Below are 25,295 nucleotides of genomic sequence, written 5' to 3'. Positions count from 1 at the left end.
TTTCAAAGAACCGTCTTGCCATATCCCATAGCTTTTGGAGTGATGAGTTTTCATTCTCATTCGTTTCCATGAATTGTTTAAGTTCTTCTTCGATTTCCTGGTTGATCCAAACATTCTTGAGCAGGATGGTCTTTAGCTTCCAAGTGTTTGAATTTCTTCCACACTGTTTCTTGTGATTGATTCCAGTTTCAAAGTATTGTGGTCTGAGAATATGCAGGGAATAATCTCAATGTTTTGGTATTGACTGAGATGGGTTTATGACCTAGTATGTGGTCTATTCTGGAGAAAGTTCCATGTGAGCTTGAGAAGAATGAGTATTCTGTTGTTTTAGGGTGGAATATTCTGTATATATCTATGAGGTCCATCTGGTCCAGTGTGTCATTCAAAGTTCTTGTCTCTTTATTGAGTTTATGCTTAGATGATCAGACTGTTGCAGAGAATGGAGTGTTAAGATCTCCTACAATTAACATATTCTTATCAATATGTCTCTTTATTCTTTCCACAGTTTGGCGACCAGTATTGGAGAGGGCACGGATTGCATGGAGCACTGGGTATGGTGCAAAAATAATGAATACTGTTACACTGAAAAAAAAAATAAATGAATTAAAAAAATATGTCTCTTTCCATAGTTTGGCGACCATGGCCATTGCTGCTATAAACATTGGGGTACAGATGGCCCTTCTTTTCATGACATCTGTATCTTTGGGGTAAATACCCAGAGTGCAATTGCAGGGTCATAGGGAAGTTATATTTTTAATTTCTTGAGGAATATCCACACTGTTCTCCAAAGAGGCTGCACCAACTTGCATTCCCACCAACAGTGTAAGAGGGTTCCGCTTTCTCCACATCCTCTCCAACACATGTTGTTTCCTATTTTGTTAATTTTGGCCATTCTAACTGGTGTAAGGTGATATCTCAATGTAGTTTTAATTTGAATCTCCCTGAGGGCTAGTGATGATGAACATTTTTTCATGGGTCTGATAGCCATTTGTATGTCTTGATTGGAGAAGTGAACCAAGATGTCCTTCAACGGATGAATGGATAAGGAAGATGTGGTCCATATACACCATGGAGTACTATGCCTCCATCAGAAAGGGTGAATAACCAACTTTTGTAGCAACATGGACGGGACTGGAAGAGATGATGCTGAGTGAAATAAGTCAAGCAGAGAGAGTCAATTATCATATGGTTTCACTTATTTGTGGAGCATAACAAATATCATGGAGGACAAGGGGTGTTAGAGAGGAGAAGGGAGTTGGGGGAAATTGGAAGGGGAGGTGAATCATGAGAGACTATAGACTCTGAAAAACAACCTGAGGGGTTTGAAGTCGTGGGGGGGTGGAAGGTTGGGGTACCAGATGGTGGGTATTATAGAGGGCACGGATTGCATGGAGCACTGGGTGTGGTGAAAAAACAATGATTACTGTTTTTCTGAAAATAAATAAATCAATTTAATAATAAAAAAAGAAACTTAAATCTCCTTGTGACTCTGGTCTAAGCTGGCAGGAGGTGCTAAAGTCAGTTTGAGGTCTCTGGAGGCCACCTAGACATATACAATGAATGCTGAAACTGCAATACCATGGAGTACTTTGGCTAAACTCTCCATACTCTCCCTTCACATAGTCTTAATGTAAGGACTTTAATAGAGTTTAACAGCACCAGAGTCAAGTTTGTAAGGTCAAATCTGGGTATGCCTCCCTTATAGTTCTGAACCTTGTAAATTAATGTAATTTAATATCAGAGATGTTAACTAAGTTTAGTGTCCACATTTTCCTGATATTTATCTTGGGTTTCCTGGAAATACATAGTTTTTTGAGTTTTGGAAATTTTGTAATTATGAATAATATGTATATTCATTTGTAATGTTGGTAATATTTACAAAACTATAAAGTTAGTTTTATACCTACTAATGAGGAGCAGAAAAGATTTAGTAGAAGAACAACAATAAAAAGAAGGAAGAGATATGCAGATTTGAAAATGAAATAGAGCTTTATAGTAATTATATTGGGGAAATACATTCCATGTTTACAACAATTATATATTTTTAATTTGAATATCAACATTCAAAAACATGCTGTTTTTAATAGTAAGTACATTTTTCTTTTTGAAATATCATGACAGCCTTATTGACGCATCCTTATTGAATATAGATTTAAAACCATGAAAGGTTTGCTGTGTTCTGACTTTTGCTTCTTCTCTCTTACAAGTATAATACAAAATGTAAAATAATTTAAATGTAATGTACCAAAATTCCCTTTGTTATCCATAACATAAAGATGTAATCCTCACTAAAAATACACAATAAAGTTTTATGGCAAATTATCAAAAAAAAATATGTCTCTTTAGTTTGATTAACAAATGCTTACGTAGTTGGCTGCCCCCATATCGGGGGGATAGATATTACTGTAGTTAGATCATCTTGTTGGATAGACCCTTTATGAATGATATAGTGTCCTTCTATAACTGTCACTACATTCTTTTTTTAAATAATTTTTTATTTTTTATAAACATATATTTTTATCCCCTGGGGTACAGGTCTGTGAATCACCAGGCTTACACACTTCACAGCACTCACCAAAGCACATACCCTCCCCAATGTCCATAACCCCATCCGTTTCTCCCAACCCCCCTCCCCCCAGCAACCCTCAGATTGTTTTGTGAGATTAAGAGTCACTTATGGTTTGTCTCCCTCCCAATCCCATCTTGTTTCATTGATTCTTCTCCTACCCACTTAAGCCCCCATGTTGCATCACCACTTCCTCATATCAGGGAGATCATATGATAGTTGTCTTTCTCTGCTTGACTTATTTCGCTAAGCATGATACGCTCTAGTTCCATCTAAGTTGTTGCAAATGGCAAGATTTCATTTCTTTTGATGGCTGCATAGTATTCCATTGTGTATATATACCATATCTTCTTGATCCATTCATCTGTTGATGGACATCTATGTTCTTTCCATAGTTTGGCTATTGTGGACATTGCTGCTATAAACATTCAGGTGCACATGCCCCTTCAAATCACTACATTTGTATCTTTAGGGTAAATTCCGAGTAGTGCAATTGCTGGGTATAGGGCAGTTCTATTTTCAACATTTTGAGGAACCTCCATGCTGTTTTCCAGAGTGGTTGCACCAGCTTGCATTCCCACCAACAGTGTAGGAGGGTTCCCCTTTCTCCACATCCTTGCCAGCATCTGTCATTTCCTGACTTGTTGATTTTAGCCATTCTGACTGGTGTGAGGTGATATTACATTGTGGTTTTGATTTGTATTTCCCTGATGCCGAGTGATATGGAGCACTTTTTCATGTGTCTGTTGGCCATCTGGATGTCTTCTTTGCAGAAATGTCTGTTCATGTCCTCTGCCCATTTCTTGATTGGATTATTTGTTCTTTGGGTGTTGAGTTTGCTAAGTTCTTTATAGATTCTGGACACTAGTCCTTTATCTGACATGTCGTTTGCAAATATCTTCTCCCATTCTGTCAGTTGTCTTTTGATTTTGTTAACTGTTTCCTTTGCTGTGCAAAAGCTTTTGATCTTGATGAAATCCCAATAGTTCATTTTTGCCCTTGCTTCCCTTGCCTTTGGCGATGTTCCTAGGAAGATGTTGCTGCGGCTGAGGTCGAAGAGGTTGCTGCCTGTGTTCTCCTCAAGGATTCTGATGGATTCCTTTCACACATTGAGGTCCTTCATCCATTTTGAGTATATTTTTGTGTGTGGTGTAAGGAAATGGTCCAATTTCATTTTTCTGCATGTGGCTGTCCAATTTTCCCAGCACCATTTATTGAAGAGGCTGTCTTTTTTCCATTGGACATTCTTTCCTGCTTTGTTGAAGATTAGTTGATCATAGAGTTGAGGGTCTATTTCTGGGCTCTCTATTCTGTTCCATTGATCTATGTGTCTATTTTTGTGCCAGTACCATGCTGTCTTGATGATGACAGCTTTGTAATAGAGCTTGAAGTCCGGAATTGTGATGCCACCAATGTTGGCTTTCTTTTTCAATATCCCTTTGGCTACTCGAGGTCTTTTCTGGTTCCATATAAATTTTAGAATTATTTGTTCCATTTCTTTGAAAAAGATGGATGGTACTTTGATAGGAATTGCATTAAATGTGTAGATTGCTTTAGGTAGCATAGACATTTTCACAATATTTTTCTTCCAATACAGGAGCATAGAACATTTTTCCATTTCTTTGTGTCTTCCTCAATTTTTTTTGAGTACTTTATAGTTTTCTGAGTATAGATTCTGTGCCTCTTTGGTTAGGCTTATTCCTAGGTATCTTATGGTTTTGGGTGCAATTGTAAATGGGATTGACTCCTTAATTTCTCTTTCTTCTGTCTTGTTGTTGGTGTAGAGAAGTGCAACTGATTTCTGTGCATTTATTTTATATCCTGACACTTTACTGAATTCCTGTACAAGTTCTAGCAGTTTTGGAGTGGAGTCTTTTGGGTTTTCCACATATAGTATCATATCATCTGCGAAGAGTGATAATTTGAGTTCTTCTTTGCCAATTTGGATGCCTTTAATTTCCTTTTATTGTCTGATTGCTGAGGCTAGGACCTCTAGTACTATGTTGAATAGCAGTGGTGATAATGGACATCCCTGCTGTGTTCCTGACCTTAGCATAAAAGCTTTCACTTTTTCTCAATTGAGAATGATATTTGCGGTGGGTTTTTCATAGTTGGCTTTGATGATATTGACGTATGTGCCCTCTATCCCTACACTTTGAAGAGTTTTGATCAAGAAGAAATGCTGTACTTTGTCAAATGCTTTTTCAGCATCTATTGAGAGTATCATATGGTTCTTGTCCTTTCTTTTATTGATGTGTTGTATCACATTGACTGATTTGCGGATGTTGAACCAATCTTGCAGCCCTGGAATAAATCCCACTTGGTCGTGGTGAATAATCCTTTTAATATACTGTTGAATCCTATTGGCTAGTATTTTGTTGAGTATTTTCGCATCTGTGTTCATCAAGGATATTGGTCTATAGCTCTCTTTTTTGATGGGTTCCTTGTCTGGTTTTGGGATCAAGGTGATGCTGGCCTCATAAAATGCGTTTGGAAGTTTTCCTTCCATTTCTATTTTTTGGAACAGTTTCAGGAGAATAGGAATTAGTTCTTCTTTAAATGTTTGGTAGAATTCCCCCGGGAAGCCGTCTGTCCCTGGGCTTTTGTTTGTTTGGAGATTTTTAATGACTGTTTCAATCTCCTTACTGGTTATGGGTCTGTTCAGGTTTTCTATTTCTTCCTGGTTCAGTTGTGGCAGTTTATATGTTTCTAGGAATGCATCCATTTCTTCCAGATTGTCAAATTTGTTGGCGTAGAGTTGCTCATAGTATGTTCTTATAATAGTTTGTATTTCTTTGGTGTTAGTTGTGATCTCTCCTCTTTCATTCATGATTTTATTTATTTGGGTCCTTTCTCTTTTCTTTTTGATAAGTCGGGCCAGGGGTTTATCAATTTTATTAATTCTTTCAAAGAACCAGCTCCTAGTTTCGTTGATTTGTTCTTTTGTTTTTTTGGTTTCTATTTCATTGATTTCTGCTCTGATCTTTATGATTTCTCTTCTCCTGCTGGGCTTAGGGTTTCTTTCTTGTTCTTTCTCCAGCTCCTTTAGGTGTAGGGTTAGGTTGTGTACCTGAGACCTTTCTTGTTTCTTGAGAAAGGCTTGTACCGCTATATATTTTCCTCTCAGGACTGCCTTTGTTGTGTCCCACAGATTTTGAACTGTTGTATTTTCATTATCATTTGTTTCCATGATTTTTTTCAATTCTTCTTTAATTTCCTGGTTGACCCATTCATTCTTTAGAAGGATGCTGTTTAGTCTCCTTGTATTCGGGTTCTTTCCAAACTTCCTCTTGGGGTTGAGTTCTAGCTTTAGAGCATTGTGGTCTGAAAATATGCAGGGAATGATCCCAATCTTTTGATACCGGTTGAATCCTGATTTAGGACCGAGGATGTGATCTATTCTGGAGAATGTTCTATGTGAACTAGAGAAGAATGTGTATTCTGTTGCTTTGGGATGAAATGTTCTGAATATATCTGTGATGTCCATCTGGTCCAGTGTGTCGTTTAAGGCCTTTATTTCCTTGCTGATCTTTTGCTTGGATGATCTGTCCATTTCAGTGAGAGGAGTGTTAAAGTCCCCTACTATTATTGTATTGTTGTTGATGTGTTTCTTTGATTTTGTTATTAATTGGTTTATATAGTTGGCTGCTTCCACGTTGGGGGCATAGATATTTAAAATTGTTAAATCTTCTTGTTGGACAGACCCTTTAAGTATGATATAGTGTCCTTCCTCATCTCTTGTTATAGTCTTTGGCTTAAAATCTAATTGATCTGATATAAGGATTGCCACTTCTGCTTTCTTCTGATGTCCATTAGCATGGTAAATTCTTTTCCACCCCCTTACTTTAAATCTGGAGGTGTCTTCGGGCTTAAAATGAGTTTCTTGGAGGCAACATATAGATGGGTTTTGTTATTTATCCATTCTGATACCCTGTGTCTTTTGATTGGGGCATTTAGCTCATTAACATTCAGTGTAACTATTGAGAGATATGAATTTAGTGCCATTGTATTGCCTGTAAGGTGACTGTTACTGTATATGGTCTCTGTTCCTTTCTGATCTACCACTTGTAGGCTCTCTCTTTGCTTAGAGGACCCCTTTCAATATTTCCTGTAGAGTTGGTTTGGTGTTTGCAAATTCTTTCAGTTTTTGTTTGTCCTGGAAGCTTTTAATCTCTCCTTCTATTTTCAATGATCGCCTAGCTGGATATAGTATTCTTGGCTGCTTGTTTTCCTCGTTTAGTGCTCTGAAAATATCATGCCAGCTCTTTCTGACCTGCCAGGTCTCTGTGGATAAGTCAGATGCCTATCTAATATTTTTACCATTGTATGTTACAGACTTCTTTTCCCGGGCTGCTTTCAGGATTTTCTCTTTCTCACTGAGACTTGTAAATTTTACTATTAGGTGATGGGGTGTGGGCCTATTCTTATTGATTTTTAGGGGCGTTCTATGAACCTCCTGAATTTTGATGCTCGTTCCCTTTGCCATATTGGGGAAATTCTCCCCAATAATTCTCTCCAGTATACCTTCTGCTCCCCTCTCTCTTTCTTCTTCTTCTGGAATCCCAATTATTCTAATGTTGTTTCGTCATATGGTGTCACTTATCTCTCGAATTCTCCCCTCGTGTTCCAGTAGCTGTTTGTCCCTCTTTTGCTCAGCTTCTTTATTCTCTGTCATTTGGTCTTCTATATCACTAATTCTTTCTTCTGCCTCATTTATCCTAGCAGTGAGATCCTCCATTTTTGATTGCACCTCATTAATAGCTTTTTTGATTTCAACTTGGTTAGAATTTAGTTCTTTTATTTCTCCAGAAAGGGCTTTTATATCTCTCGAGAGGGTTTCTCTAATATCTTCCATCCCTTTTTCGAGCCCGGCTAGAACCTTGAGAATTGTCATTCTGAACTCTAGATCTGACATATTAACAATGTCTGTATTGATTAGGTCCCTAGTCTTCGGTTCTGCCTCTTGTTCTTTTTTTTTTGTGGTGAATTTTTCCGCCTTGTCATTTTGTCCAGATAAGAGTATATGAAGGAGCAAGGAAAATACTAAAAGGGTGGCAACAACCCCGGAAAAATATGCTTTAACCAAATTAGAAGAGATCCCAAATCGTGAGGGGGTAGAAAGGGGATAAAAAGAGGTTCAAAAAGGAAGAAAAAAAAGAAAAAAAAAGAAACGAAAACAATTGAAAAAAGAAAAGAAATAAGAAAAATATAATAAAGAAAAAAAATATTAGATAAACTAATTTATAAACGTTAAAAAAGAAAAATGTAAAAGTTAAAAAAAAATTTAACCAGAAGGCGAGAAAAAAAAAACAAAAAATGAAAAAGAAAAAAATTAAATTAACCGCAAGAGTAAAAAAAATAACAGGGAGAAAGCCATGAGTTCCGTGCTTTGCTTTCTCCTTCTCTGGAATTATGCTGCTCTCCTTGTATTGAAACCGCACTCCTTAGTAGGTGAACTTGGTCTTGGCTGGATTTCTTGTTGATCTGCTGGGGGAGGGGCCTGGTGTAGTGATTCTCAAGTGTCTTTGCCCCAGGCAGAATTGCACCCCCCTTATCAGGCGCCGGGGTGAGTAATCCGCTCGGGTTTGCTTTCAGGAGCTTTTGTTCCCTGAGCACTTTCTGTAGAGTTCGGCAGGACGGGAATACAAATGGCGGCCTCCTGGTCTCTGGCCTGGAGGAGCCGAGAGCCTTGGGCCCTACTCCTCAGTGCACCGTCAGAGAACAGCGCCCAGTTACTCCCGTCTGCCTGACCTCCTGCCACGCTCTAAGCTCACCTAGCCTGCAACCGATTCAAGGTAACACCAAGCTGTGAGCTTACTGTCGGCTCTGTCTCTGTAGCCGGCTTTCCCTTTCCAATACCCACAAAGTCTGCGACACTCAGACACCCCTGATCCTTCTGCGAACCTGTGGGACCTGAGGCCACGCTGACCCCACATGGGCTTCACCCCCGTTTAGCCTCTGGAGAGATGTCCCTCTAGGAACAGACTTTTAAAAGTCCTGATTTTGTGCTCCGTTGCTCTGCTGCTTGCCGGGAGCCGGCCCCTCCCCCCGGGGTCTATCTTCCTGTCGCTTTGGATTCACTTCTCCGCTGGTCCTACTTTTCAGAAAGTGGTTGTTTTACTGTTTCCAGAATTGCTGTTCTTCTTCTCTTCGATCTGCCGATGGATTTTCAGGTGTTTGCAGTCTTTAGATAAGCTATCTAGCTGATCTCCGGCTAGCTGAAGTAGTCTCAGCCTGCTACTTCTCTGCCATCTTGACTCCTCCCTGTCACTACATTCTTAACTTAAAATCTAATTTGTCTCATATGAGAATTGCTACTCCAGCTTTCCTTTGAGGTCTACTGTCATGAAAGATGGTTCTCCATCCCCTCGGTTTTAATCTGGATTTATCTTTAGGTTCAAAATATGCCTTTTGCAGACAGCAAATGGATGGTTCCTGTCTTTTTATCTAATCTTCCACCCTGCAGCATTTTATGGGAGCATTTACAGAATTCATATTGAGAGTGATTATTGAAAGTTATGTTTTTATTGTCATCATGTTGCCTGTGAGGTCCTTGTTTATATAGATTGTCTCTGTGAATTTCTGTTCTATATCACTCTTGGGGATCTTTCTTCTTTCATAGACTCCCTGTTAATATTTCTTTGAAGGCCAGCTTAATGGTCACATATTCTAACAGTTTTTCCAATATTGGTACTTCTTAATCTCTCCACCCATTCTAAATTACAGCTTTGTCAGATAAATTACTCTTGGCTGCATGTTCTTCTTATTTACTACCCTGAATATATCTTGTTAACCCTTTCTGGCTTGCCAGGTTTCTTTGGACAGGTCTTATATTATTCTGACGTTTCTCTCTCTGTACATAAGGAATATCTCCCCCTACTGTCCTTTAAGATCCCTGGTTTTAAGATCCGCGAGTTTCCCTATTACATGCCTGGGGGTCAATCTGCCCTTACTGATCTTGGCGGTGATGTCTCTGCCTCTAGGATATGAACGCTTGCTTCATTCCCCAGATAAGGGAAATTCTTAGCAAGGATTTGCTCAACTACATCTTCTAGTCCTCTCTCTCTTTCCACCCCCTCAGGGGTCCCAATGATTCTGACATTGGAATGTTTTGTGGCATCATTTATTTCTCTAATTCTGTTTTCATGGATTCTAAGTGATTTGTTGCAGGCCTCCTCCTGATCCTTCTTTTCTATCAGTCTTTCTTCCAGATCACAAATTCATTCTTCTGCTTTATTTACACTAGCTGTTAGAGTGTCTAGATTAGATTGGATCTTATTGATAAAATTTTTAAGTTCTGCCAGATCAGATCTCATTTCTGCCCTTAGAGAATCTATATTTCCATTAATGGTTTTCTTCAACCTAGCTATTGTTTGCCTAACTGTTACCCTGAAGTCTATTTCTGATATCTTGCTTATGTCCATATCCATTGGTTCTGTGGCACAGGTTACAGTCTCTGAATTTTTCCTCGTTGGGGGTTCCTCTTCCTAGTCATTCTGGTGAGAGGTGGTTGAGGGAACATACAGAGTCCAAACTATTGACCACAATCCAAACAAGATTCACTTCTTTTATAGGGGCCTCAGAGCTGTTGGCCTCTTGTTCTTCTTCTGGCAGATGGGCCTCCCATGCTTTTACTTAGTCAACCCTGTTTGAGCAGAGTTGTCCTTCCCCTGTGGGGGGAGATGGGCTCAATGAACACTGGTTTTGGAGGGCTTTTGTTTTCTGGATGCTTTCCCTGGTGGGTCTCTGAGTCTCTTCTGAGAGAGGAGAAGTGACTATATCTAATCCTCTGTCTCAGAGCAGAGGGATTGCAGTCTGTTCTCCAGAAAGTTCTCCAGGTCAGACTGACTCTGTTTTTGTCTGTGCTGCTAAGCACCACTGTGTCATTGGTTGTGGGCCCCACAGCATCATTCCCAGTCCTCGCTTCCAGGTCCAAGCATATCTCTTCCATTTGTGCTCCTAAAACCACCAACCACCTCCAGTTCACAGGTGTGCCCCCACAGCTCCAGGTTTCAGTCTGGGGGGCTTCTCTAAAGTCCTTTCAATGTGGCTACCAGTCTATGAGTCTGTCTGGGCCATAGCTCAGGACTCTTCTGTGCTCCTGTGTTATTTCACTTCCCAGCTCCAGTGCTCCCTCCCTGTTCTGTTTATCTTCAGATATCTGTCTGCAGAATCACAGCTCCCACTTCATACCTTTAAACCAGCTGCCACAGATATTCTATTAGTATAGATCCTGATATATCTTCTTACATCTCAGGCTGATTTCATGGATGTTCAGAGGGGTCTGGCAGATATCCAGCTCATTTCAGGGGAACGGTTGAAATAAGGTCCTCTACTCTCCACGATCTTGCTGAACCCACAATAAGTAAATTTTTTATTTTTTATAAACATATATTTTTATCCCCAGGGGTACAGATCTGTGAATCGCCAGGTTTACACACTTCACAGCACTCACCAAAGCACATACCCTCCCCAATGTCCATAACCCGACCCCCTTCTCCCAACCCCCTTCCCCCCAGCAACCCTCAGATTGTTTTGTGAGGTTAAGAGTCACTTATGGTTTTCTCGCCTTCGGGTAAAATTTTTTTTAACGATTTTTTACTAGTTTATCTAATATATATATATATTTTTTTACATTTTTCTTAGGTGTTTTCTTTTTTTAAAAATTCTTTTCTTTTCTTTTCTTTTTTCTTTTTATTTTCTTTTTGTTTTTTTTTTTTTTTCTTTCTTCCTTTTTGAACCTCTTTTTATCCCCTTTCTCCCCACTCACGATTTTGGATCTCTTCTAATTTGGTTAAAGCATATTTTCCTGGGGTTGTTGCCACCCTTATAGTATTTTACTTGCCACTTCATTTACTCTTATCTGGACAAAATGACAAGACGTAAAAATTCAACACAAAAAAAAGAACAAGAGGCAGTACCGAAGGCTAGGGACCTAATCAATACAGACATCGGTAATATGTCAGATCTAGAGTTCAGAATGACAATTCTCAAGGTTCTAGCCGGGCTCGAAAAAGGCATGGAAGATATTAGAGAAACCCTCTCAAGAGATATAAAAGCCCTTTCTGGAGAAATAAAAGAACTAAAATCTAACCAAGGTGAAATCAAAAAAGCTATTAATGAGGTGCAATCAAAAATGGAGGCTCTAACTGCTAGGATAAATGAGGCAGAAGAAAGAATTAGTGATATAGAAGACCAAATGACAGAGAATAAAGAAGCTGAGCAAAAGAGGGACAAACAGCTACTGGACCACGAGGGGAGAATTCGAGAGATAAGTGACACCATAAGACGAAACAACATTAGAATAATTGGGATTCCAGAAGAAGAAGAAAGTGAGAGGGGAGCAGAAGGTATACTGGAGAGAATTATTGGGGAGAATTTCCCCAATATGGCAAAGGGAACGAGCATCAAAATTCAGGAAGTTCAGAGAATGCCCCTCAAAATCAATAAGAATAGGCCCACACCCCGTCACCTAATAGTAAAATTTACAAGTCTCAATGACAAAGAGAAAATCCTGAAAGCAGCCCGGGAAAAGAAGTCTGTAACATACAATGGTAAAAATATTAGATTGGCAGCTGACTTATCCACAGAGACCTGGCAGGCCAGAAAGAGCTGGCATGATATTTTCAGAGCACTAAACGAGAAAAACATGCAGCCAAGAATACTATATCCAGCTAGGCTATCATTGAAAATAGAAGGAGAGATTAAAAGCTTCCAGGACAAACAACAACTGAAAGAATTTGCAAATACCAAACCAGCTCTACAGGAAATATTGAAAGGGGTCCTCTAAGCAAAGAGAGAGCCTACAAGTGGTAGATCAGAAAGGAACAGAGACCATATACAGTAACAATCACCTTACAGGCAATACAATGGCACTAAATTCATATCTCTCAATAGTTACCCTGAATGTGAATGGGCTAAATGCCCCTGTCAAAAGACACAGGGTATCAGAATGGATAAAAAAACAAAACCCATCTATATGTTGCCTCCAAGAAACACATTTTAAGCCCGAAGACACCTCCAGATTTAAAGTGAGGGGGTGGAAAAGAATTTACCATGCCAATGGACATCAGAAGAAAGCAGGAGTGGCAATCCTTATATCAGATCAATTAGATTTTAAGCCAAAGACTATAATAAGAGATGAGGAAGGACACTATATCATACTCAAAGGGTCTGTCCAACAAGAAGATTTAACAATTTTAAATATCTATGCCCCCAATATGGGAGCAGCCAACTATATAAACCAATTAATAACAAAATCAAAGAAACACATCAACAATAATACAATAATAGTAGGGGACTTTAATACTCCCCTCACTGAAATGGACAGGTCATCCAAGCAAAAGATCAGCAAGGAAATAAAGGCCTTAAATGACACACTGGACGAGATGGACATCAGAGATATATTCAGAATATTTCATCCCAAAGCAACAGAATACACATTCTTCTCTAGTGCACATGGAACATTCTCCAGAATAGATCACATCCTCGGTCCTAAATCAGGACTCAACCGGTATCAAAAGATTGGGATCATTCCCTGCATATTTTCAGACCACAATGCTCTAAAGCTAGAACTCAACCACAGAAGGAAGTTTGGAAAGAACCCAAATACATGGAGACTAAACAGTATCCTTCTAAAGAATGAATGGGTCAACCGGGAAATTAAAGAAGAATTGAAAAAAATCATGGAAACAAATGATAATGAAAATACAACAGTTCAAAATCTGTGGGACACAACAAAGGCAGTCCTGAGAGGAAAATATATAGCGGTACAAGCCTTTCTCAAGAAACAAGAAAGGTCTCAGGTACACAACCTAACCCTACACCTAAAGGAGCTGGAGAAAGAACAAGAAAGAAACCCTAAGCCCAGCAGGAGAAGAGAAATCATAAAGATCAGAGCAGAAATCAATGAAATAGAAACCAAAAAAACAATAGAACAAATCAACAAAACTAGGAGCTGGTTCTTTGAAAGAATTAATAAAATTGATAAACCCCTGGCCCGACTTATCAAAAAGAAAAGAGAAAGGACCCAAATAAATAAAATCATGAATGAAAGAGGAGAGATCACAACTAACACCAAAGAAATACAAACTATTATAAGAACATACTATGAGCAACTCTACGGCAATAAATTTGACAATCTGGAAGAAATGGATGCATTCCTAGAAACATATAAACTACCACAACTGAACCAGGAAGAAATAGAAAGCCTGAACAGACCCATAACCAGTAAGGAGATTGAAACAGTCATTAAAAATCTCCAAACAAACAAAAGCCCAGGGCCAGACGGCTTCCCGGGGGAATTCTACCAAACATTTAAAGAAGAACTAATTCCTATTCTCCTGAAACTGTTCCAAAAAATAGAAATGGAAGGAAAACTTCCAAACTCATTTTATGAGGCCAGCATCACCTTGATCCCAAAACCAGACAAGGATCCCACCAAAAAAGAGAGCTATAGACCGATATCCTTGATGAACACAGATACGAAAATACTCAACAAAATACTAGCCAATAGGATTCAACAGTATATTAAAAGGATTATTCACCACGACCAAGTGGGATTTATTCCAGGGCTGCAAGATTGGTTCAACATCCGCAAATCAGTCAATGTGATACAACACATCAATAAAAGAAAGGACAAGAACCATATGATACTCTCAATAGATGCTGAAAAAGCATTTGACAAAGTACAACATCCCTTCCTGATCAAAACTCTTCAAAGTGTAGGGATAGAGGGCACATACCTCAATATCATCAAAGCCATCTATGAAAAACCCACCGCAAATATCATTCTCAATGGCGAAAAACTGAAAGCTTTTCCGCTAAGGTCAGGAACACGGCAGGGATGTCCATTATCACCACTGCTATTCAACATCGTACTAGAGGTCCTAGCCTCAGCAATCAGACAACAAAAGGAAATTAAAGGCATCCAAATCGGCAAAGAAGAAGTCAAATTATCACTCTTCGCAGATGATATGATACTATATGTGGAAAACCCAAAAGACTCCACTCCAAAACTGCTAGAACTTATACAGGAATTCAGTAAAGTGTCAGGATATAAAATCAATGCACAGAAATCAGTTGCATTTCTCTACACCAACAGCAAGACAGAAGAAAGAGATATTAAGGAGTCAATCCCATTTACAATTGCATCCAAAACCATAAGATACCTAGGAATAAACCTCACCAAAGAGACACAGAATCTATACTCAGAAAACTATAAAGTACTCATGAAAGAAATTGAGGAATACACAAAGAAATGGAAAAATGTTCCATGCTCCTGGATTGGAAGAATAAATATTGTGAAAATGTCTATGCTACCTAAAGCAATCTACACATTTAATGCAATTCCTATCAAAGTACCATCCATCTTTTTCAAAGAAATGGAACAAATAATTCTAAAATTTATATGGAACCAGAAAAGACCTCGAATAGCCAAAGGGATATTGAAAAAGAAAGCCAACGTTGGTGGCATCACAATTCCGGACTTCAAGCTCTATTACAAAGCTGTCATCATCAAGACAGCATGGTACTGGCACAAAAACAGACACATAGATCAATGGAACAGAATAGAGAGCCCAGAAATAGACCCTCAAATCTATGGTCAACTAATCTTCGACAAAGCAGGAAAGAATGTCCAATGGAAAAAAGACAGCCTTTTCAATAAATGGTGCTGGGAAAATTGGACAGCCACATGCAGAAAAATGAAATTGGACCATTTCCTTACACCACACACAAAAATATACTCAAAATGGATGAAGGACCTCAATGTACGAAAGGAATCCATCAAAATCCTTGAGGAGAACACGGGCAGCAACCTCTTCGACCTCTGCCGCAGCAACATCTTCCTAGGAACAACGCAAAAGGCAAGGGAAGCAAGGGAAAAAATGAACTACTGGGATTTCATCAAGATCAAAAGCTTTTGCACAGCAAAGGAAACAGTTAACAAAATCAAAAGACAACTGACAGAATGGGAGAAGATATTTGCAAACGACATATCAGATAAAGGACTAGTGTCCAGAATCTATAAAGAACTTAGCAAACTCAACACCCAAAGAACAAATAATCCAATCAAGAAATGGGCAGAAGACATGAACAGACATTTCTGCAAAGAAGACATCCAGATGGCCAACAGACACATGAAAAAGTGCTCCATATCACTCGGCATCAGGGAAATAGAAATCAAAACCACAATGAGATATCACCTCACACCAGTCAGAATGGCTAAAATCAACAAGTCAGGAAATGACAGATGCTGGCGAGGATGCGGAGAAAGGGGAACCCTCCTACACTGTTGGTGGGAATGCAAGCTGGTGCAGCCACTCTGGAAAACAGCATGGAGGTTCCTCAAAATGTTGAAAATAGAACTGCCCTATGACCCAGCAATTGCACTATTGGGTATTTACCCTAAAGATACAAATGTAGTAGTCCAAAGGGACACATGCACCCGAATGTTTATAGCAGCAATGTCCACAATAGCCAAACTATGGAAAGAACCTAGATGTCCATCAACAGATGAATGGATCAAGAAGATGTGGTATATATACACAATGGAATACTATGCAGCCATCAAAAGAAATGAAATCTTGCCATTTGCAACAACATGGATGGAACTAGAGCGTATCATGCTTAGCGAAATAAGTCAAGCAGAGAAAGACAACTATCATATGATCTCCCTGATATGAGGAAGTGGTGATGCAACATGGGGGCTTAAGTGGGTAGAAGAAGAATAAATGAAACAAGATGGGATTGGGAGGGAGACAAACCATAAGTGACTCTTAATCTCACAAAACAAACTGAGGGTTGCCGGGGGGAGGGGGTTTGGGAGAAGGGGGTGGGATTGTGGACATTGGGGAGGGTATGTTCTTTGGTGAGTGCTGTGAAGTGTGTAAACCTGGTGATTCACAGACCTGTACCCCTGGGGATAAAAATATATGTTTATAAAAAATAAAAAATTAAAAAAAAAAAAAAGATACAAATGTAGTAGTCCAATGGGACACATGCACCCGAATGTTTATAGCAGCAATGTCCACAATAGCCAAACTATGGAAAGAACCTAGATGTCCATCAACAGATGAATGGATCAAGAAGATGTGGTATATATACACAATGGAATACTATGCAGCCATCAAAAGAAATGAAATCTTGCCATTTGCAACAACATGGATGAAACTAGAGCGTATCATGCTTAGCGAAATAAGTCAAGCAGAGAAAGACAACTATCATATGATCTCCCTGATATGAGGAAGTGGTGATGCAACATGGGGGCTTAAGTGGGTAGAAGAAGAATAAATGAAACAAGATGGGATTGGGAGGGAGACAAACCATAAGTGACTCTTGATCTCACAAAACAAACTGAGGTTGCCGGGGGGAGGGGGTTTGGGAGAAGGGGGTGGGATTATGGACATTGGGGAGGGTATGTGATTTGGTGAGTGCTGTGAAGTGTGTAAGCCTGGTGATTCACAGACCTGTACCCCAGGGGATAAAAATATATGTTTATAAAAAATAAAAAATTAAAAAAAAAAAGTCACTTATGGTTTGTCTCCCTCCCAATCCCATCTTGTTTCATTGATTCTTCGCCTACCCACTTAAGCCCCCATGTTGCATCACCACTTCCTCATATCAGGGAGATCATATGATAGTTGTCTTTCTCTGCTTGACTTATTTCGCTAAGCATGATACACTCTAGTTCCATCTAAGTTGTTGCAAATGGCAAGATTTCATTTCTTTTGATGGCTGCATAGTAATCCATTGTGTATATATATCACATCTTCTTGATTCATTCATCTGTTGATGGACATCTAGGTACTTTCCATAGTTTGGCTATTGTGGACATTGCTGCTATAAACATTCAGGTGCACATGCCCCTTCATATCACTACATTTGTATCTTTAGGGTCAATTCTGAGTAGTGCAATTGCTGGGTCATAGGGCAGTTCTATTTTCAACATTTTGAGGAACCTCCATGCTGTTTTCCAGAGTGGTTGCACCAGCTTGCATTCCCACCAACAGTGTAGGAGGGTTCCCCTTTCTCCGCATCCTTGCCAGCATCTGTCATTTCCTGACTTGTTGATTTTAGCCATTCTGACTGGTGTGAGGTGATATTACATTGTGGTTTTGATTTGTATTTCCCTGATGCTGAGTGATATGGAGCACTTTTTCATGTGTCTGTTGGCCATCGGGATGTCTTCTTTGCAGAAATGTCTGTTCATGTCCTCTGCCCATTTCTTGATTGGATTATTTGTTCTTTGGGTGTTGAGTTTGCTAAGTTCTTTATAGATTCTGGACACTAGTCCTTTATCTGACATGTCGTTTGCAAATATCTTCTCCCATTCTGTCAGTTGTCTTTTGATTTTGTTAACTGTTTCCTTTGCTGTGCAAAAGCTTTTGATCTTGATGAAATCCCAATAGTTCATTTTTGCCCTTGCTTCCCTTGCCTTTGGCGATGTTCCTAGGAAGATGTTGCTGCGGCTGAGGTCGAAGAGGTTGCTGCCTGTGTTCTCCTCAAGGATTCTGATGGATTCCTTTCACACATTGAGGTCCTTCATCCATTTTGAGTATATTTTTGTGTGTGGTGTAAGGAAATGGTCCAATTTCATTTTTCTGCATGTGGCTGTCCAATTTTCCCAGCACCATTTATTGAAGAGGCTGTCTTTTTTCCATTGGACATTCTTTCCTGCTTTGTTGAAGATTAGTTGATCATAGAGTTGAGGGTCTATTTCTGGGCTCTCTATTCTGTTCCATTAATCTATGTGTCTGTTTATGTGCCAGTACCATGCTCTCTTGATGATGACAGCTTTGTAATAGAGCTTGAAGTCCGGAATTGTAATGCCACCAACATTGGCTTTCTTTTTCACTATCCCTTTGGCTATTCGAGGTCTTTTCTGGTTCCATATCAATTTTAGAATTATTTGTTCCATTTCTTTGAAAAAGATGGATGGTACTTTGATAGGAATTGCATTAAATGTGTAGATTGCTTTAGGAAGCATAGACATTTTCACAATATTTATTCTTCCAATCCAGGAGCATGGAACATTTTTCCATTTCTTTGTGTCTTCCTCAATTTCTTTCATGAGTACTTTATAGTTTTCTGAGTATAGATTCTGTGCCTCTTTGGTTAGGTTTATTCCTAGGTATCTTATTGTTTTGGGTGCAATTGTAAATGGGATTGACTCCTTAATTTCTCTTTCTTCTCTCTTGTTGTTGGTGTAGAGAAATGCAACTGATTTCTGTGCATTTATTTTATATCCTGACACTTTACTGAATTCCTGTACAAGTTCTAGCAGTTTTGGAGTGGAGTCTTTTGGGTTTTCCACATATAGTATCATATCATCTGTGAAGAGTGATAATTTGACTTCTTCTTTGCCGATTTGGATGCCTTTAATTTCCTTTTGTTGTCTGATTGCTGAGGCTAGGACCTCTAGTACTATGTTGAATAGCAGTGGTGATAATGGACATCCCTGCCGTGTTCCTGACCTTAGCAGAAAAGCTTTCAGTTTTTCTCTATTGAGAATGATATTTGCGGTGGGTTTTTCATAGTTGGCTTTGATGATATTGATGTATGTGCCCTCTATCCCTACACTTTGAAGAGTTTTGATCAAGAAGAAATGCTGTACTTTGTCAAATGCTTTTTCAGCATCTATTGAGAGTATCATATGGTTCTTGTCCTTTCTTTTATTGATGTGTTGTATCACATTGACTGCGGATGTTATACCAACCTTGCAGCCTTGGAATAAATCCCACTTGGTCGTGGTGAATAATCCTTTTAATGTACTGTTGAATCCTATTGGCTAGTATTTTGTTGAGATTTTCGCATCTGTGTTCATCAAGGATATTGGTCTATAGCTCTCTTTTTTGATGGGATCCTTGTCTGGTTTTGGGATCAAGGTGATTCTGGCCTCATAAAATGCGTTTGGAAGTTTTCCTTCCATTTCTATTTTTTGGAACAGTTTCAGGAGAATAGGAATTAGTTCTTCTTTAAATGTTTGGTAGAATTCCCCCGGGAAGCTGTCTGTCCCTGGGCTTTTGTTTGTTTGGAGATTTTTAATGACTGTTTCAATCTCCTTACTGGTTATGGGTCTGTTCAGGTTTTCTATTTCTTCCTGGTTCAGTTTTGGTAGTTTATATGTTTCTAGGAATGCATCCATTTCTTCCAGATTGTCAAATTTGTTGGCGTAGAGTTGCTCATAGTATGTTCTTATAATAGTTTGTATTTCTTTGGTGTTAGTTATGATCTCTCCTCTTTCATTCATGATTTTATTTATTTGGGTCCCTTTCTCTTTTCTTTTTGATAAGTCGGGCCAGGGGTTTATCAATTTTATTAATTCTTTCAAAGAACCAGCTCCTAGTTTCGTTGATTTGTTCTATTGTTTTTTGGTTTCTATTTCATTTATTTCTGCTCTGATCTTTACGATTTCTCTTCTCCTGCTGGGCTTAGGGTTTCTTTCTTGTTCTTTCTCCAGCTCCTTTAGGTGTAGGGTTAGGTTGTGTACCTGAGACCTTTCTTATTTCTTGAGAAAGGCTTGTACCGCTATATATTTTCCTCTCAGGACTGCCTTTGTTGTGTCCCACAGATTTTGAACCATTGTATTTTCTTTATCATTTGTTTCCATGATTTTTTTCAATTCTTCTTTAATTTCCTGGTTGACCCATTCATTCTTTAGAAGGATGCTGTTTAGTCTCCATGTATTCGGGTTCTTTCCAAATTTCCTTTTGTGGTTGAGTTCTAGCTTCAGAGCATTGTGGTCTGAAAATATGCAGGGAATGATCCCAATCTTTTGATACCAGTTGAGTCCTGATTTAGGACCGAGGATGTGATCTATTCTGGAGAATGTTCTATATGAACTAGAGAAGAATGTGTGTTCTGTTGCTTTGGGATGAAATGTTCTGAATATATCTGTGATGTCCATCTGGTCCAGTGTGTCGTTTAAGGCCTTTATTTCCTTGCTGATCTTTTGCTTGGATGATCTGTCCATTTCAGTGAGAGGAGTGTTAAAGTCCCCTACTATTATTGTATTATTGTTGATGTGTTTCTTTGATTTTGTTATTAATTGGTTTATATAGTTGGCTGCTCCCCCGTTGGGGGTATTGATATTTAAATTGTTAGATCTTCTTGTTGTACAGACCCTTTGAGTATGATATAGTGTCCTTCCTCATCTCTTATTATAGTCTTTTGCTTAAAATCTAATTGATCTGATATAAGAATTGCCACTCCTGCTCTCTTCTGATGTCCATTAGCATGGTAAATTCTTTTCCACCCCCTTACTTTAAATCTGGAGGTGTCTTCGGGCTTAAAATGAGTTTCTTGGAGGCAACATATAGATGGATTTTGTTTTTTTATCCATTCTGATACCCTGTGTCTTTTGATTGGGGCATTTAACCCATTAACATTCAGGGTAACTATTGAGAGATATGAATGTAGTGTCATTTTATTGCCTGTAAGGTGACTGTTACTGTATATTGTTTCTGTTCCTTACTGATCTACCACTTGTAGGCTCTCTCTTTGCTTAGAGGACCCCTTTCAATATTTCCTGTAGAGCTGGTTTGGTGTTTGCAAATTCTTTCAGTTTTTGTTTGTCCTGGAAGCTTTTAATCTCTCCTTCTATTTTCAATGATCGCCTAGCTGGATATTGTATTCTTGGCTGCATGTTTTTTCATTTAGTGCTCTGAAAATATCATGCCATGTCTTTCTGGCCTGCCAGGTCTTGTAGATAAGTCAGCTGCCAATCTAATATTTTTACCATTGTATGTTACAGTCTTCTTTCCCGGGCTGCTTTCAGGATTTTCTCTTTTCACAAAGGCTTATAAATTTTACTATTAGGGATGGGGTGTGGGCCTATTCTTATTGATTTTGAGGGGCGTTCTATGAACCTCCTGAATTTTGATGCTTGTTCTCTTTGCCATTTTGGGGAAATTCTCCCCAATTATTCTCCTCATTATACCTTCTGCTCCCCTCTCTCTTTCTTCTTCTTCTGGAATCCCAATTATTCTAATGTTGTTTCGTCCTATGGTGTCACTTATCTCTCGAATTCTCCCCTCGTGTTCCAGTAGCTGTTTGTCCCTCTTTTGCTCAGCTTCTTTATTCTCTGTCATTTGTTCTTCTATATCACTAATTCTTTCTTCTGCCTCATTTATCCTAGCAGTGAGATCCTCCATTTTTGATTGCACCTCATTAATAGCTTTTTTGATTTCAACTTGGTTAGATTTTAGTTCTTTTATTTCTCCATAAAGGGCTTTTATATCTCTCGAGAGGGTTTCTCTAATATTTTCCATGCCTTTTTCGAGCCCGGCTAGAACCTTGAGAATTGTCATTCTGAACTCTAGATCTGACACATTACCAATATCTGTATTGATTTGGTCCCTAGCCTTCAGGAATGCCTTTTGTTCTTTTTTTTTGTGGTGAATTTTTCCGCCTTGTCATTTTGTCCAGATAAGAGTATATGAAGGAGCTAGGAAAATACTAAAAGGGTGGCAACAACCCCGGGAAAATATGCTTTAACCAAATCAGAAGAGATCCCAAATCGTGAGGGGGGGAGAAAGGGGATAAAAAGAGGTTCAATAAGAAAGAATGAAAAAAAAATAAAAGAAAAGAATTAATAAAAGGAAAACGAATAAAGAAAAATATGAAAAGGAACAAATATATATTAGATAACCTAGTTAAAAAAACGTTAAAAAAGAAAAGGGTAAAGGTTTAAAAAAATTTTAGCAGAAGAAGAGAAAAAAAGTGAAAAAGAAAAAAATTAAACTAACTGTAAAACTAAAAAAAATCACAGGGATTAAGCCTTGAGTTCTGTGCTTTGCTTTCTCCTCCTCTGGAATTCTGCTGCTCTCCTTGGTATTGAAACCGCACTCCTTGGTAGGTGAACTTGATCTTGGCTGGATTTCTTGTTGATCTGCTGGGGGAGGGGCCTGGTGTAGTGATTCTCAAGTGTCTTTGTCCCAGGCGGAATTGCACCGCCCTTACCAGGGGCCTGTGCTGAGTAATCCGCTCGGGTTTGCTTTCAGGAGCTTTTGTTCCCTGAGCGCTTTCTGTAGAGTTCCAGAGGACAGGAATACAAATGGCGGCCTCCTGGTCTCCGGCCTGTAGGAGCTGAGAGCCTGGCGCCCCCTCTTCAGTTCGCCCTCAGAGAACAGCGCCCAGTTACTCCCGTCTTCCTGACCTCCTGCCACGCTCTAAGCTCACCTAGCCTGCAACCGATTCAAGGTAACACCAAGCTGTGAGCTTACTGTCGGTTCTGTCTCTGTAGCTGACTTTCCTGTTCCTATACCCGCAAGCTCTGTGATACTCAGACACCCCTGATCCTTCTGTGACCCTGCGGGACCTGAGGCCACGCTGACCCCGCCTGTGCTTTGCCCCGATTTAGCCTCTGGCGTGATGTCCCTCAGCGGAACAGACTTTTAAAAGTCCTGATTTTGTGCTCCGTTGCTCCGCTGCTTGCCGGGAGCTGGCCCCTCCCCCCCAGGGTCTATCTTCTCGTCACTTTGGATTCACTTCTCCGCCGGTCCTACCTTTCATAAAGTGGTTGTTTTTCTGTTTCCAGAATTGCTGTTCTTCTCTTTGATCTGCCGATGGATTTGCAGGCATTTGCAATCTTTAGATAAGCTATCTAGCTGATCTCCTGCTAGCTGATGTAGTCTCAGCCTGCTACTTCTCCCCCATCTTGACTCCTCCCTCCACAATAATTAAATTTTATATGAAAGATTCCAGTGGCACTTTCCATGCTTTTGTGAGGAGAAAATGGTTTTCTCCTCACAACTCCTTTGAAGATATTGCTCTGACACAAGCCAGGGTGGAAATAGGCGAAACTCTGCTTTTCTTTCTTAATAAATCCCTCCTTGTCATTTGGACTTCATACAATTATTTTACAAATATATTTCAAAACTGCAACTGAAAGATTCATGAAGAGAAATTCAACTTATGATACAATTTTATTCACATCTTGGAAAATGTCTCTCTCCTCAGAGCTACAATGAGGCCTGAAAGCAGTTGTGGTCTCCACACAGGGTCAGCACCAGTGGCTGTGAGTCCATGTGCATCAGAACTGAGCTAAGGGTCATACCTGCCTGGTGCAGGTGATTTGGTACAGCAGGAAGACAGTGATGCCAGGAGAAATTCTCTAGGTGGGACCTAGGTCGTGTCTGCACTTCTTTAACAGTTTTTAAAAGTGTGGGAAGGTCCTAAGGCAGCAGGAGTCTGGTCCACAATTTACAAACCCTCAAATTGCCCTTCAGGATATAGGGAAACCTCATCCAGGAAACCAGAGATATCCAGGCTACCTGTACCCAAGGAGAAGTGGGATTACCTCAGTACTGTGCTGAGACAGCTCTATATCCTCCTGAGTGACATGTGGTTACATCTGGGGTCCAAGTGACATGTAAGTCATGTAATGACATCCCAAATCTTTACTCTCAGTCACAAAATTCAACAAAAGACCCCATGTCAGAACAGCACCCCACTCTGCCACTATTCAGTAGGATAAACACAGACTTGAGGACAGAGAACCTGCTAGAGTCTTCCACCCTCCAGGGGTGAGGGCAGCAACAGGGAGGGAATCTGATCCAAAGGCCTGAGTGGCCATTGTTCAGAAGGCAGGTTAGGAGGTCCAGGCCATAGAGGAGGGTTTGTGTCCCCCTGTAGATCCTTCTTTGTCACTTTGAGTCACTTTCAGGCACTCCCACTATGAGGATAGTCATGCAACAATGGGCATCTCTGTCTTGGCCCTTGTGGTCCTGGTCATGCTCTGGTGGGTCATGTCCTTAAGTTGCATCCTCAGAATCAGAACTTGTTGATCACTCACATCTGTATATTTAACTAGTTTAGGGACCCGGCTTGGCTTCTGCTGGTACCAAGATTCAAGTTCTGCCTGAGCTCATCTTCAGAGCAGGGGATCCTGTGCCTGCCCAGGGCCACTGACATGGATAGAGGTGGCCTCAGGTCAGTGGAAGTTTGGAGCTTATAAGAGAGGAGGAGAGAGGAAACTGGAGGAAGACAGGGAGGTTGATTCAGTTGTGACTGGCCCAACCCTGAGGTGAGGGAGCAATGTGACATGGTGAGTTCATAGATCCTATATGGTAAGGAATCAGGACACCTGTGCCTCACACTGTGCCTCCCTGTGGGGTCTCTTGTCTGTGATAGGTGCAGCAGGGAAGCAGAATGAAGAGGCTACTCACCGTGTGGTCCTCAGAAGACTAGCTCCACAGGCTCATGCATGTGTAGATGCCTGGGTCCCCCCCAGAGCTGCATCTGCATCTTGGGGATCCCCTCCTCCCCTGAGGACTGTGTGTTTACTGAGCTTCACAGGCTGGGGTTATAGGCCACCGTGGAAAGTCTCACTTCCTCTCCTTGTCTTCCCAGGCCCTACCAGGCCACCTGGTTCTTGGGGCTTAAATGTCTGAGTCTGGTCCCAGAGCTTGATTCAGATTCTAGACCCTGTAATCATGTGGAAAAATAGTTTAAGAATAGACTTTTTCATCAGCCACATGCGGTGTGTGTTGTGGATTGAGTGTTTCCCCAATGAGATATTGACCACACTGTTCTGGTGTATGTGAGGGCACCATACCCCTCACCCCTCCCATGTCTTCCTGGCACTGAATCATCAGGAAAAGTAAGGGGCAACGGCTAGGGGAATCCTAATGTCTATCATGGGACAACTGAGTATCTACAACACAATTGGGATAAGCAGATGTATGCATGGATTCAGCAGATCCCCAAATACTCCCTGGCACTGTGA

At 40.0% G+C, this 25,295-nt stretch overlaps 3 protein-coding genes and 1 long non-coding RNA gene across 25 annotated transcripts in view; 1 reads left to right on the top strand and 3 right to left on the bottom strand.

Annotated features, from left to right (window-relative positions):
* The window catches only part of LOC123387655, a 46,922-nt gene extending 46,365 nt beyond the window's left edge, over positions 1-557 (top strand). The window contains exon 8 of one of the 3 annotated variants that reach the window (XR_006602174.1): positions 506-557. This is a non-coding gene — a long non-coding RNA (uncharacterized LOC123387655). The remainder of the gene's footprint in view (positions 1-505) is intronic. The other 2 variants (XR_006602173.1, XR_006602175.1) reach the window with 2 other exon arrangements.
* The window catches only part of LOC101682709 (immunoglobulin lambda-1 light chain-like), a 1,123,284-nt gene that overhangs the window by 423,762 nt on the left and 674,227 nt on the right, over positions 1-25,295 (bottom strand). The window lies entirely within an intron of this gene.
* Positions 1-25,295, bottom strand: part of LOC101676037 (immunoglobulin lambda variable 4-3) — a 780,698-nt gene that overhangs the window by 405,312 nt on the left and 350,091 nt on the right. The gene's annotated exons all lie outside the window — the stretch shown is intronic.
* LOC101680986 (immunoglobulin lambda-1 light chain-like) overlaps positions 1-25,295 on the bottom strand; it is a 586,873-nt gene that overhangs the window by 399,976 nt on the left and 161,602 nt on the right. The gene's annotated exons all lie outside the window — the stretch shown is intronic.

This window comes from Mustela putorius, unplaced genomic scaffold (assembly GCF_011764305.1).
Source record: "Mustela putorius furo isolate JIRA1106 unplaced genomic scaffold, ASM1176430v1.1 tig00003858_pilon_pilon_pilon, whole genome shotgun sequence".
In the NCBI taxonomy this organism is placed as follows: domain Eukaryota; kingdom Metazoa; phylum Chordata; class Mammalia; order Carnivora; family Mustelidae; genus Mustela; species Mustela putorius.
The sequence above is the reverse complement of the archived record's forward strand: the minus strand, read 5'-3'. Positions and strand labels throughout refer to the sequence as shown.